Below are 14,028 nucleotides of genomic sequence, written 5' to 3'. Positions count from 1 at the left end.
GAATAAGAAAGAGGTCCTTTAATCCTGTGTAGATTATTGCAATGCTTGGAAACATCCTAGCATATATTAAGCAGATAATCAAACAATATTGGCAAAGTTCCCTGAGGGAGGGGAGTAAGAATATGGAACTATTAAACCTTATCATCAGGGAATCCCCTGATACTGTGTCAAAGTTTAAGGACACCCAAATCAATTGACCATACTCTTGATCATCAGGCTTACTCTTGTGAACCTTATGTGGGTAGAAGAAAAGCTTAGACTACCTATAGGCACGACTAAGAGTTACTTCTGAAGGACGTCTGTTTCTTACTCAGATGTGGCCTCAGTCCCTCTAAGCCTAACTTTGCAAGTGAAATCTTTGCCCTTCCTCCCACATGGGACAAGATGTCCAGGGGTGAAATGCTCCCTGGCAATGTAGGAGATGACTCCCAGGGATTAATCCAGACCTGGTACCATGGGATCAACAATTCCATCCTGACAAAAAGGGGGAAAAGAAGTGTAATTAATAAAGTATCAGTTGCAGAAAGAATTCAAATAGACTCAAGAGGCTACTCTGGGTGTTGCTCTTATGCAAGCTTCAGTGAGACCTTGCCAACTATCATAACCTGCCAATCCCCAACCAGGACCACTCCAGCCAATCTTAAAGGACACCTAGGGTGATATGTAAGATTCCACGAGGCTTCCATGCACTAGAGTCACTTTCCAGGAACCTATGACTCCAGATGGGTTCCTGGTCCAGATAAATCCTGAAACCTAGCCCAGCCTCTCCAGAATATGAGATAGTTCCATGTTCCCACCCCATATTAGTGACAAACACTTATAACATCAAAAATTTAGAATTGCCACAGCCTAATCACCCCTAAAGAGAGGTATGGAAAGATCAAAGAAGTTATATATAGATGATACATTTTAACAAATTAATATTAATGCTGAATCATTAAATTGATATCACTTTTTGTCTCCAATAATTTAGATCAGCTAGAAGTAAAAACCTAAAATTGTGAAATTGTAACCCATGTCGAACTCTGAAATATGTTCTACAACTAATTGTGGCGCTGTGTTTTGAAATTTATACTTTTGTTCTATATACGTTATTTTTCACAAAAAAGAAGGAAAAAAGTAGATTGTGATATAAAAAATTAAGCCTCCTAACCTCCTATATTCTGGAGCAGCTAGAAAGAAAAATCTGAGGAGATTGTACGGTAGCCCATGACAAACTCTGGGATCTGTCCTGTAACCACTTGTTGAAGAGTGCTTTGAAAACTATTGCTTTTTTTATTTCTTTGTTTTGTATATATGTTATACTATACAATAAAAAGTTAAAAAACTTATATAAACACTTATGAGTTTTGCATTATGTCCTACCACATTGCCTAATATGTTTATTAACTCTAGTAACTTTTTTTTAATTAATTTGGGGGTTTCTAAATATAGGATCATGTCATCTGCAAATAGTGAAAGTTTTACTTCTTCCATTCTGTTCTAGTCTGCAAGCTTCCAGAATGCAATATACCAGAATAAAAGAGGCTTTTAAAAAGGGGAATTTACTAAGTTGCAAATTTACATGTTCTAAGGTTGTGAAAATGTCCAAATTAAAGCAAGGCTATAGCAATGTCCAATCTATGGCATTCAGGAAAAGATACCTTGGTTCAAGAAGACAGATGATGTTCAAGGTTACTTTCTCAGCTGGAAAAGCACATGGCAAACATGATTACTTCTGCTAGCTTTCTTTCCAGGTTTATTGTTTCATGAAACTTCCCTGGGGGCATTTTCCATCTTCATCTCCAAAGGTCTCTGGCTGCATGGGCTCTCTAGATTTTTCCAAAATGGTTCCCTCTTAAAGGGCTCCAGTAGGCAAACCCCACCTTGAATGAGTGAAGGTATATCTCCATGGAAACAATGTAATCAAAAGTTACTACCCACAATTGGGTGGATCACATCTCCATGGAAGCAATTAAAACACTCTCACCCAGCAATATTGAATGAGGATTAATGAATTTGGCTTTTCTGGGATCAACACTAGATTCGAACCCACACATTCCACTCTTTGGACATGTCGTTCCAAATGCAAAATACATTCATTCCATCACAATGTCACAAAGACTTAAAGCATTTCAATAACAACACAAACACAATACAAAGTTGGAAACATTACAAAATCCCATCAAAGTTAGCTAAAGGCATGGTCTGTTGGCCAAATTCTCCTTTGGCTCTGGACCTGTAAAATCTCAGAACACGTTATTTGCTGCCAATCTGAAAATGAAGAACAGTCATAGAATATGTATTCCCATTTCCATAGGGAGGAATTGAAAGGAAGACAAGGGTCACAGGACCCAAACAGTTAAAAAAAAAAAAAAAAAGCCTGCACAGCAAACTCCATCGGATTTCAAAGTCTGAGAGAAATTTATCTCCGGGGCTTTAGAAAGTGGCAGTCTCATCCTTTCCAAGAGCCTACACAGTGGCCAGCCTCTCTCCAAATGCAAGCTGGAGGGACATTGGGGGTGACCACATTTTTCTTGGATCCACCTTCTCCAAGCATTGGGGCCACACCTGGGCTCTATGCCATCTCCGAGGCACACACTCATCCCCACCATGTGGTGGCAGCCAGGTTCTCCCCAATCCCCAAGGAGTGTGCTCCACCCTCTCCAAGGCCTGAGAAGACACAACTCTTCCACTGCAATGAGGTGGAAGGCCAACCTCTGCCTTTGGGGCAAACTCACCCTCTCCATGTACTTGGGTGGGTCTGCTCTCCTGGCCCAAAGTTTCTTGACTTCAAACCTTAGCCTTCATGGTTCTACCTCTGAAGACATGCTACCTTCACTTTGTCCCTTTTTTGAGACTTTTTTTCCAGACTGGCAGCAGTTCTGTTTATATAGATCCCACTTCACTCTTACTGGCTTTCAATGCAGTAGGCAAGGATCATGCCAATCAGACAAAGGAACTTTCCACAAATTCTTCATAGATAACTCCTGGCTTTTTCTGAATGTCTGACTGGTTCCACATTTGGTTAAATCCTCATGTGGGACACTATTCTATATGGTCTCCCTTCTTAGAAGCCCAGAATTTTCCAGAACATCAGTTTCTGATTTCTTTGTACCCAAGAGTTCAGTTCTCAACTTATCTCTTTCCTCTCACAGTTTACTATAAGCCTCAAGGAGCAGCCAGACTGGTCCTTGGAAATCTCTTCTGCTAAATATCCAAGTTCATGGATTTAAAAATCTGCTTTCCATCTGAAACCAATAGTCAGTTTTGATCTATTTTCTGCAACTTTAAAACAGGGGTTTCCTTCCTTCCAGTTTTCAATAACACATGCCTCATTCCTGTCTACAGCCTTGTGAGAGGTATCTTTAGAGTCCATATTTCTACCAACAATCTGTTCAAAGCATTCTAGGCCTTCTCTGTCAAGCTTCTCACAACTCTTCCAGACTCTCCCCCTTGTCCATTTAAAAAGCCATTCCAACATGTTTAGTATTTGCAAACCACAGCACCCACTTCTCTGGTACCAAATTCTGTTCTAGTTTGCAAGCTTCTGGAATGTGTTATACTAGAAATAGAATGGATTTTTTAAAGGGGGAATTTATAAAGCTGCAACTTTACATACTCTAAGGCTATGAAAATGTCCAAATTAAATCAAGGCTATAGCAATGTCTGATCTAAGGCATCCAGGGAATGATACCTTTGTTCAAGAAGGCTGTTGATGTTCAGGGTTTCTCTCTCAACTGGAAAGGCACATGGCAAACATGGTGACATCTGCTAGCTTTTTCTCCAGGCTTGTTTCATGATGATCCCCTGGGGGCATTTTCATTCTTCACCTCCAAAGGTCTCTGGCTGCATAAGCTCTAAAGCTTTTCCCAAAATGGTTCCCTCTTAAAGGGCTCAAGTAAGCAACACCCACCTTGAATGGGTTGAGACATATCTCCATAGAAACAATCAAAAAGCTCCCACCCAGCAATATTGAATGAGAATTAAGGAACTTGGCTTTTCTGGGGTACACAACAGATTCAAACCAGCACACTTCCAATTTGAAGGCTGTTTCTTTCTTTCTTATTTCCTTTTTTTATTTTTTTTGCCTAATTGCTCTAGCTAGAACTTTCAGCACAATGTTGAATAACAGAGGTGACAGTGGGCATCTGTGTCTTGTTCCCTATCTTAGAAGGAAAACTTTCAGTCTTTCACCATTGAGTCTGATGATGGTTATTGGTTTTTCATATTTGCCCTTTGTCATGTTGTGGAAGTTTCCTTTGATTCCTATCTTTTGAAGTGTTTTTATCAATAAAGTAGACTGGATTTTGTTGAATGCCTTTTATTTTGATTGAGATGATCACATGTTCTTTCCCCTTTGATTTGTTAATGTGGTGTGTTACATTAGTTGATTTTCTTGTGTTGAGCCATCCTTGTATACCTAGAATAAAATCCACTTGATCATGGTGTATAATTATTTTAATGTGCCATTGGATTCAATTTCCAAGTATTTTTTGAGGATTTTTGCATCTACATTTATTAGAGATTTTAATCTGTAATTCTCTTTTCTTGTAACATCTTTATCTGGCTTTGGCATTAAGGTGATACTGGCCTCATAGAATGAGTTAGAGAGTGTTCCCTCCTCTTCATTATTTCGGAAGAGTTTGACGAGGGCTGATATTAATTGTTGGAATGATTGATAAAATTCACCTGTGATGCCATCTGTTCCTGAGCTTTTCTGTCTTTTTTTTTTTTGAGGTTTTTGATGAATGATTCAATCTCTGTACTTGTGATTGGTTTGTTGAGGTCTTCTATTTCTTCTCTAGTCTGTATAGGTTGTAGATGTGTTTCTAGAAATTTGTTCATTTCATGTAACTTGTCTATTTGTTGACATATAGTTGTTCATAGTATCTGTTATGATATTTTATATTTCTATGGGGTCAGCGGTAAAGATCCCCTCTCATTTATGATTTTATTTGTGTGCATCTTCTCTCTCTTTTTCTTTTGTTAGTCTAGCTAAGAGTTTGTCAATTTTATTGGTATTCAAGAACTAACTTTAGTTTTATTGATTCCCTTCAATTTTTTTGTTCTCAAATTCATTTATTTCTGCTCTAATCTTTGTTTTCCTTTCCTTCTACTTGCTTTGGGGTTAGTTAGTTTTTCTTTCTCTAGTTCCTTAAAATGTCCACTTAGGCCTCTTTCTTTCTTTTTAATAAGGGCATTTAGGGCTATAAATTTTCATTTTAGCATTGCTTTCAATGCATGCCATAAGTTTCTTTTTAACATTTTTATTGTGAAATATAATATATATATAAGGCAATAACTCTCAAAGTACATTTCAACAAGTAGTTATAAGACAAATTTCAAGGTAAGGTATGGGTTACAGTTCCACAACTTCAAATATTTCCTTCTATCTGCTCTAAGACACTGGAAACCAAAAAGAAATATCAGTATGATTCAGTAGTCACACTCATTTGTTAAGCCCTGTCTTCTGTGTTACAATTTCTCCTTTTCCTTTGATCCTTCTTTCACTCTTTAGGGATATTTAAACAATGATAATTCTAATTTCTTCATGTTGGTAAGGGGTGTCAACATTATGGGGCAGGGGAATGCAACTGGTTAATGTTCTTGGAGAGATTGGCAACTCTGGGTTTCAGGGTTTATCTGGCTTAGGAATCACCTGGAGCCACGAGTTTTGATATGTTGTGTTCTCTTCTTTATTCATCTTGAGATATTTTCTAATTTCTCTTGCAATTTCTCCTTTGACCCACTGATTACTTAAGAATGTGATGTTTAACCTCCATATATTCGTGAATTTTCCAGTTTGTTGCCTACTGTTGATTACCAGCTTCATTCCACTGTGATAAGAGAAAATGCTTTGTCTAAATTTCAATCATTTTAAAGATATTGAGACCTATTTTGTGACCCAAAAAGTGGTCTTTCCTGTAGAATAATCCATGAGTACAGGAGAAGAAAGTATCTTGTAGGTCTTGTTCATTTATTGTCTTAGTTACGTTTTCTGTTTCCTTATGGATTCTATGTTTAGATGTTCTATCTATTGATAGTATATTGAAGTCTCCAACTTTTGTTGTAGGAATGTTCATTACTGCCTTCAGCATTTTTGTTTGTTTTGTTTTTTGCTTTTTAAACATGGGCAGGCACCAGGAAACTAACCCGGGTCTCCCACATGGGAGATGGGAACTCTGTCACCGAGCCACTATTGCCTGACCTACTGCCTTCAGTTTTGTCAGTGTTTGCCTCATGTACTTTGGGGCACCTTGTTTAGGGGCATAGATACTTATGATTGTTATCGTTTCTTGGTAAATTGCTCCCCTTATTATATGTAAAGTACTTCTTTCTCTTACAGAGTTTATTTGCATTTAAAGTTTATTTTGCCAGATATTAGGATAGCTACCCCAGCTTTTTTTTGTTGTTGCTGCTTGTGTGGAATATCTTTTTCCAGCCCTTAACTTTTAACCAATTTTATCTTTGGATCTAAAATGAGTCTTCTGTAAACAGCATATATAGATGGATCATATTTTTTAACATTCTGTCAATCTGTGTCTTTTGGTTGGGGAGTTAAATCCATTAACCTTCAATGCTGCTACTGTAAAGGCAGTACTTATTTCAACCATTTTGTCCTTTGGCTTTGATTCTTATACCTTATTTTTTTCTCTTTTTATACCTTTAGTTACCCTTACTGATAACCTTCATTGATAGACTCTCCCCTAAGCCTCACTCTCCTGCATATTTCAGCCTGCAGAACTCCCTTCAATATTTTTGTAGGGCAGGTACATTATTAATGAACTTTCTCAACTTCTGTTTGTCTGTGAATATTTTAAACTACTACTCATTTTTGAATGACAGTTTTGACAGATAAAGTATTCTTGGTTGGCAGTTTTTTTCCTGCCCATATCTTAAATACATTATAAACTGCTTTCCCACATCCATAATTTCTGAGGAAAAATTGGAACTTAGTCTTATCTGTTACCCCTTGTATATGGTGAATCACTTTTAACTTGCTGCTCTCAGAATACTGTCTTTATCTTTGGCATTTGACAGTCTGATTAGTATGCATCTTTGTGTGGGTCCCTTCTGATTTATCCTGTATGGAGTATGTTGCATATCATGCTGGTTTGAAATGATGTATACATCCTAGAAAAGCCATGTTTTAATTCTTATCCTGTTTTGTAAAGGCAGCCATCTCTTCTAATCCTTATTCAGTATTGCATGTTTGAAACTATAATTAGATCATCTCCCTGGAGATGTGATTTAATCAGGAGTGGTTGTTAATTTAAGAGTGGATTAGATGGAGGCATGTCTCCACCCATGGGGTGGGTCTTGATTAGTTTACTGGAATCCTATAAAAGAGGAAACGTTTTGGAGAAAGCCAGAGATTCAAAGAGAGCATAGAGTGTGGCAGCACCATGAAGCAGCAGGTCCACCCACCAGCACTTTAGAGATGAAGAAGAAAAATGCCTCTCAGGGAGCTTCATGAAGCAGGAAGCCAGGAAAGAAATCTAGCAGATGATGCCGTGTTCACCATGTGCCCTTCCAGCTGAGAGAGAAACCCTGTGTTCACCAAGTGCCTTCTCACTTGAAAGAGAAGCCCTGAACTTTATCAACCTTCTTGAACCAAGGTATCTTGCCCTGGATGCCTTTGATTGGACATTTCTACCGACTTGTTTTAACTGGGACATTTTCTTGGCCTTAGAAATATAAACTAGCAACTTATGAAATTCCTCCCTTAAAAAGTCATTCCATTTCTGGTATATTGCACTCTGGCAGCTAGCAAACTAGAACAGATTTTGGTACTAGTGGTAGGGTGCTGCTTCAGTTTGCAAATACCAAGCATGTTGGAAGGACTTTTTAAATGGATAAGAGGAAGATTCAGGAAGAGTTGTGAGAAGCTTAGTAGAAAAGGCCTAGAATGCTTTGAAGAGACTGTTCATAGAAATGTGGACTCCAAAGGCACCTCTGACAAAACCTTAGACAGAAATGAGGTATGTGTTATTATAGACTGGAAGGAAAGCGGGCCTTGTTTTAAAATTGCAGATAATTTGGCAAAGTTGACTAATGGCTTTGGCTGGAAGGAAGATTTAAAAAGCCATGAACTTGGATATTTAGCAGAAGAGATCTCCAAATTAAAAGTGGAAAGTGTAGCCTGGTTTCTCCTCACAGATTATAGTGAAAAATGACAGGAAAGAGACATGCTGAAAACTGAGCTCTTAGGTACAAAGAAATTGAAGTTCTGGAAAATTCTGGGCCTCCAGAGAGGGAGACCCCAGAGAATATGCCCTGTGTGAGAATTTAACCAAATGTGGAACCAGCCAGACACTTCAGAGAAATCCAGGATTGGACATGGAGTTATCCAGGAAGGATTTGTGGAAACTCCTTATGTCTGATGGGCATGATCCAAGGCTACTGCATAGAAAGTGTTGTGGGATCTGTGTAAAGAGAATCACTGCCAGTTGGGACTGAGAGGGATAGAGAAGGGATACATTGGAGCAAAAATAACTTCAGAGGCAAAGCCATGGGGGCTGAGGTCTGAAGTCAAGAAACCTCGGGCCAAGAGAGCAAACCCACCCAAGTACTTGAAGAGGGTAAGTTTGCCCCAAAGGCAGAAGATGTGCCTTCCACCTTGCTGCAGTGAAAGAGTCATGCCACCTCAGGACTTGGAGAGGGTGAAGCACATTCATTGGGGTTTGGGGAAAGCCTTTCTGTTACCACATGGAGGGGTTGAGCATGTGCCCTGGAGATGGCAGAGAGTCTGGGGGCAGTCCCTATCATTGGAGAGAGTAGAGCTGAGAAAAAGGTGGTCCTCCCAATGTCCACCAAGATTACATTTGGAAAGAGGCAAGCCTCTGTGTAGGCCCTTGGAAATGGTGGGACTTCGGCTTTCTAAAGCCCTGAAGATAAATGACTCTCAGACTTTGAAATCTAATGGTCTTTTTTTTTTTTTACCTGTGGGTTTTTGAAACTGTATTGGTCCAGTGAACCCTGTGTTCTTTCCTCCCTATGGAAACATGTATATGTATCCTATGACTGTTTCTCCTTTGTATGTTGGCAGCAAATAACTTGTCTTGAGTTTTATAGGTCCAGAACCAGTGGAGAGAATTTTGCCTTAGGACAGACCACGCTTGTAACTAACTATAAGATTTTGTACTGGTTTTAATATTGTATCGTGTTTGTAATGTTACTGAAATGGTTTAAGGTTCTCTGATATTGTTATGGAATGAATGTATCTTGTATATGGGGAAACATATCTTTTTTAGGGTCCAGAGGGTGAAATGTGCTGGTTTGAAATAATGTATGTACCCTAGAAAAGCTATGTTTTAATCTTAATCCTGTCTTGTAAAGGCAGCCATTTCTTCTAATCCTTATTCAGTATTGTATGCTTGAAACTGTAATCAGATCACTCCCCAGAGATGTGATTTAATCAAGAGTGGTTGTTAAACTGGATTAGATGGAGGCATGTCTCCACTAATTTGGGTGGGTCTTGATTAGTTTACTGGAATCCTATAAAAGAGGAAACATTTTGGAGAAAGCCAGAGATTCAGAGAGAGCAGAGAATGCTGCAGCACCATGAAGCAGTGAGTCCACCTGCCAGTGCTTTGGAGATGAAGAAGGAAAACACCTCCCAGGGATCTTCATGAAACAGGAAGCCAGGAGAGAAAGCTAGCAGATGATGCCATGTTCAACATGTGCCCTTCTTGTGTTCACCATGTGCCTTCTCACTTGAGAGAGAAGCCCTTAACTTCATTGGCCTTCTTGAACCAAGGCATCTTTCACTGGATGCCTTTGATAGGACATTTCTACTGACCCATTTTAACTGGGACATTTTCTTGGCCTTAGAACTGTAAACTAGCAACTTATGAAATTCCCCCTTTAAAAAGTCATTCCACTTCTGGAGAAGATGGCGGCTTAGTAAGGTGCGTGCATCTTAGTTCCTCCTCCAGAACAAATACTAAATAACTAGAAACAGTACAAAACAGCTCCCAGAGCCACAACAGAGACCGAATACACAGTGTACCCCAGTCCGTATTGGTTGGATCGGATGCAAGACTCCGCTGTGGTGAGGTCCCCGAGTGGCACGCGCTTCCCCGGGTCACAGCAGCTGGCGGCTGGCGCTCCTCCCTCCCTCCTTCCCGGTCTGGCTGACAGACTCGGAGAGGCAAGTTCCTCAAGCCATGGTGGCTGGTGGCCAGCACCCCTCCCCCACACGCGGCTTCCTGGGTTGGCTGGGACCCTCGGATCAGCAGTTCCCCAAGCCGTGGCAGCTGGCACCCCTCCCACACAGGCGACTTCCTGGAGGGAAAGGAAAGAGTCTCCAACAGTAGTAGAGACTGGGTCCAACCTAACACCAATAGTGGCATTAATGAACAACTTCTGACTACTAAAAATAGGCCCTCAGCTCAGGCAAAACTGATCAAGGCGGAAGTCGCCTATTGGGCTAACTGAAAAAGAGGAAAGGGGGTGAAACAGGGCCTTCTGTGGCTGTTTCTGTGGAGGCTTGGTTGCTTCTGGGCTCAGCGCTGGGATTACACAGGTTGCAACTGCCCCGAACACAGAGACAGGCTGCTTTCAGGGCTCTCTACCAGCTGAACCTTCCCTGCGGGAGGGGTGAAACGCAACTCAGATGGAATCCCTCTCTCAAGGAATTCAGATCCCAAGACTTCACAATTTGAAGCCATTAAAACCAGCCTACAACCTTTCCTCTGTCTCCACCACACACCCAGCAGCGAGAGTCTTCCAAAGTTAAAGGAGCCACAACACTTTTGCTGGTGGGACCCGCAGACAGACAAGCACCACATACTGGGCAGGATAAGAAAAAAAGAGCCCAGAGACTTCACAAGAAAGTCTTTCAACCTGCTGGATCCCACACTCAGGGAAATCTGATTAAATGCTTAGACACCAGCAAAAAATAACAAATCACACCAGGAAAATTGAAGATATGGCCAAGTCAAAGGAACAAACCAATAGCTCAAATGAGATACAGGAGCTGAGACAACTAATTCTGAATATACAAAGAGAAATGGAAAACCTCTTCAAAACAAAATCAATAAATTGAGGGAGGACATGAAGAAGGCAAGGCATGAACAAAAAGAAGAAATGGAAAGTCTGAAAAAACAAATCACAGAACTTATGGGAATGAAAGATACAGTAGAAGAGATAAAAAAAAATGGAAACCTACAATGGTAGATTTCAAGAGACAGAGGTTAGAATTAGTGAACTGGAGGATGGAACATCTGAAATCCAAAAAGAAACAGAAACTATAGGGAAAAGAATGGAAAAATTTGAGCAGGGGCTCAGGGAATTAGATGATAATATGAAGCGCACAAATATATGTGTTGTGGGTGTCCTGGAAGGAGAAGAGAAGGGAAAAGGAGGAGAAAAACTAATGGAAGAAATTATCACTGAAAATTTCCCAATTTTTATGAAAGATCTAAAATTACGGAACCAAGAAATGCAGTGCACCCCAAAGAGAATAGATCCAAATAGGCGTTCTCCAAGACACTTAAGTCAGAATGTCAGAGGTCAAACAGAAAGAGAGGATCTTGAAAGCAGCAAGAGAAAAGCAATCCATCACATACAAGGGAAACCCAGTAAGACTATGTGTAGATTTCTCAGCAGAAACCATGGGGGTGAGAAGACAGTGGGATGATATATTTAAATTACTAAAAGAGAAAAACTGCCAACCAAGAATTCTATACCCAGCAAAACTGACCTTCAAAAATGAGGGAGAAATTAAAACATTTTCAGACAAAAAGCACTTAGAGAATTTGTGATGAAGAGACCAGCTCTGCAAGAAATACTAAAGGGAGCACTAGAGACAGATATGAAAATACAGAAAAGAGAGGTGTGGAGGAGAGTGTAGAAAGAAGGAAAATTAGATATGACATATAAAATACAAAAGGCAAAATGGTAGAGGAAAGTACTACCCAAATAACACAAAACATTAATGGATTGAACTCCCCAATCAAAAGACATAGACTGGCAGAATGGATTAAAAAAAAGGATCCTTCTATATGCTGTCTACAGGAAACACATCTTAGACCCAAAGATAAACATAGGTTGAAAGTGAAAGGTTGGGAAAAGATATTTCATGCAAATAACAACCAGAAAAGAGCAGGAGTAGCTATACTAATATCCAACAAATTAGACTTCAAATGTAAAACAGTTAAAAGAGACAAGGATACTATGTACTAATAAAAAGAACAATTCAACAAGAAGACATCACAATCATAAATATTTCTGCACCAAACCAGAATGCCCCAAAATACGTGAGGCAAAAACTGCAAGCACTGAAAAGGGAAATAGACACATCTACCATAATAGTTGGAGACTTCAATTCCCCACTCTCATCAATGGACAAAACATCTAGACAGAAGATCAATAAAGAAACAGAGAAGTTGAATATTACTTACTAGACTTAACAGATATTTATAGGACATTACACCCCACAACAGCAAGATACACCTTTTTCTCAAGTGCTCATGGATCATTCTCAAAGATAGACCATATGCTGGGTCACAAAGCAAGTCTTAACAAATTTAAAAGATTGAAATCATACACAACACTTTCTCAGATTATAAAGGAAAGAAGCTGGAAATCAATAATAGGCAGAGCACCAGAAAATTCACAAATACGTGGAGGCTCAACAACACACTCTTAAACAAGCAGTGGGTCAAGAAAGAAATCACAAGAGAAATTAGTAAATATCTCAAGGTGAATGAAAATGAAAGCACAACATATCAAAACCTATGGGATGCAGCAAAGGCAGTGCTAAGAGGGAAATTTATTGCCCTAAATGTCTATATCAAAAAAGAAGAAAGGGCAAAAATTCAGGAATTAACTGTCCGCTTGGAAGAACTGGAGAAAGAACAGCAAATTAACCCCAAAGCAAGCAAAAGGAAAGAAATAACAAAGATTAGAGCAGAAATAAATGAAATTGATAACATGAAAACAATAGAGAAAATCAATAATACCAGAAGTTGATTCTATGAGAAAATCAATAAGATTGATGGGCCCTTAGCAAGATTGACAAAAAGAAGAAGAGAGAGGATGCAAATAAATAAGATCAGAAATGGAAGAGGAGACATAACCACTGACCTCACAGAAATAAAGGAGGTAATAACAGGATACTATGAACAACTTTATGCTAATAAATACTACAATGTAGACGAAATGGACAACTCCCTAGAAAGGCATGAACAACCAACTCTGACTCAAGAAGAAATAGATGACCTCAACAAACCAATCACAAGTAAAGAAATTGAATCAGTCATTAAAAAGCTTCCCAAAAAGAAAAGTCCAGAACCAAATGGCTTCACATGTGAATTCGACTAAACATTCTGGAGATAATTAGTACTAACCCTGCTCAAACTCTTCAAAAAATTGAAGTGGAGGGAAAGCTACCTAATTCATTCTATGAAGCCAACATCACTCTTATACCAAAACCAGGCAAAGATATTACAAAAAAAGAAAACTACAGACCTATCTCTCTAATGAATATAGATGAAAAAATCCTCAACAAAATTCTAGCAAATTGAATCCAGCAACACATTAAAAGAATTATACATCATGACCAAGTCGGATTCATCCCAGGTATGCAAGGATGGTTCAACATAAGAAAATCAATTAATGTAATACACCATATCAACAAATCAAAGCAGAAAAATCACATGATCATCTCAATTGATACTGAGAAGGCATTTGACAAGATTCAACATTCTTTCCTGTTGAAAACACTTCAAAGAATAGGAATACAAGGGAACTTCCTTAAAATGATAGAGGGAATATATGAAAAACCCACAGCTAATATCATTCTCAATGGGGAAAAACTGAAAAATTTCCCCTAAGATCAGGAACAAGACAAGGATGTCCACTATCACCACTGTTACTCAACATTGTGTTGGAAGTTCTAGCCAGAGCAATTAGACAAGAAAAATAAATACAAGGCATCAAAATTGGAAAGGTAGAAGTAAAACTCTCACTGTTTGCAGATGATATGATACTATATGTTGAAAACCCTGAAAAATCCACAGCAAAACTACTAGAGCTAAT

Source organism: Tamandua tetradactyla, chromosome 16 (assembly GCF_023851605.1).
Source record: "Tamandua tetradactyla isolate mTamTet1 chromosome 16, mTamTet1.pri, whole genome shotgun sequence".
Lineage (NCBI taxonomy): Eukaryota > Metazoa > Chordata > Mammalia > Pilosa > Myrmecophagidae > Tamandua > Tamandua tetradactyla.
This window is presented reverse-complemented; position numbering follows the sequence as displayed.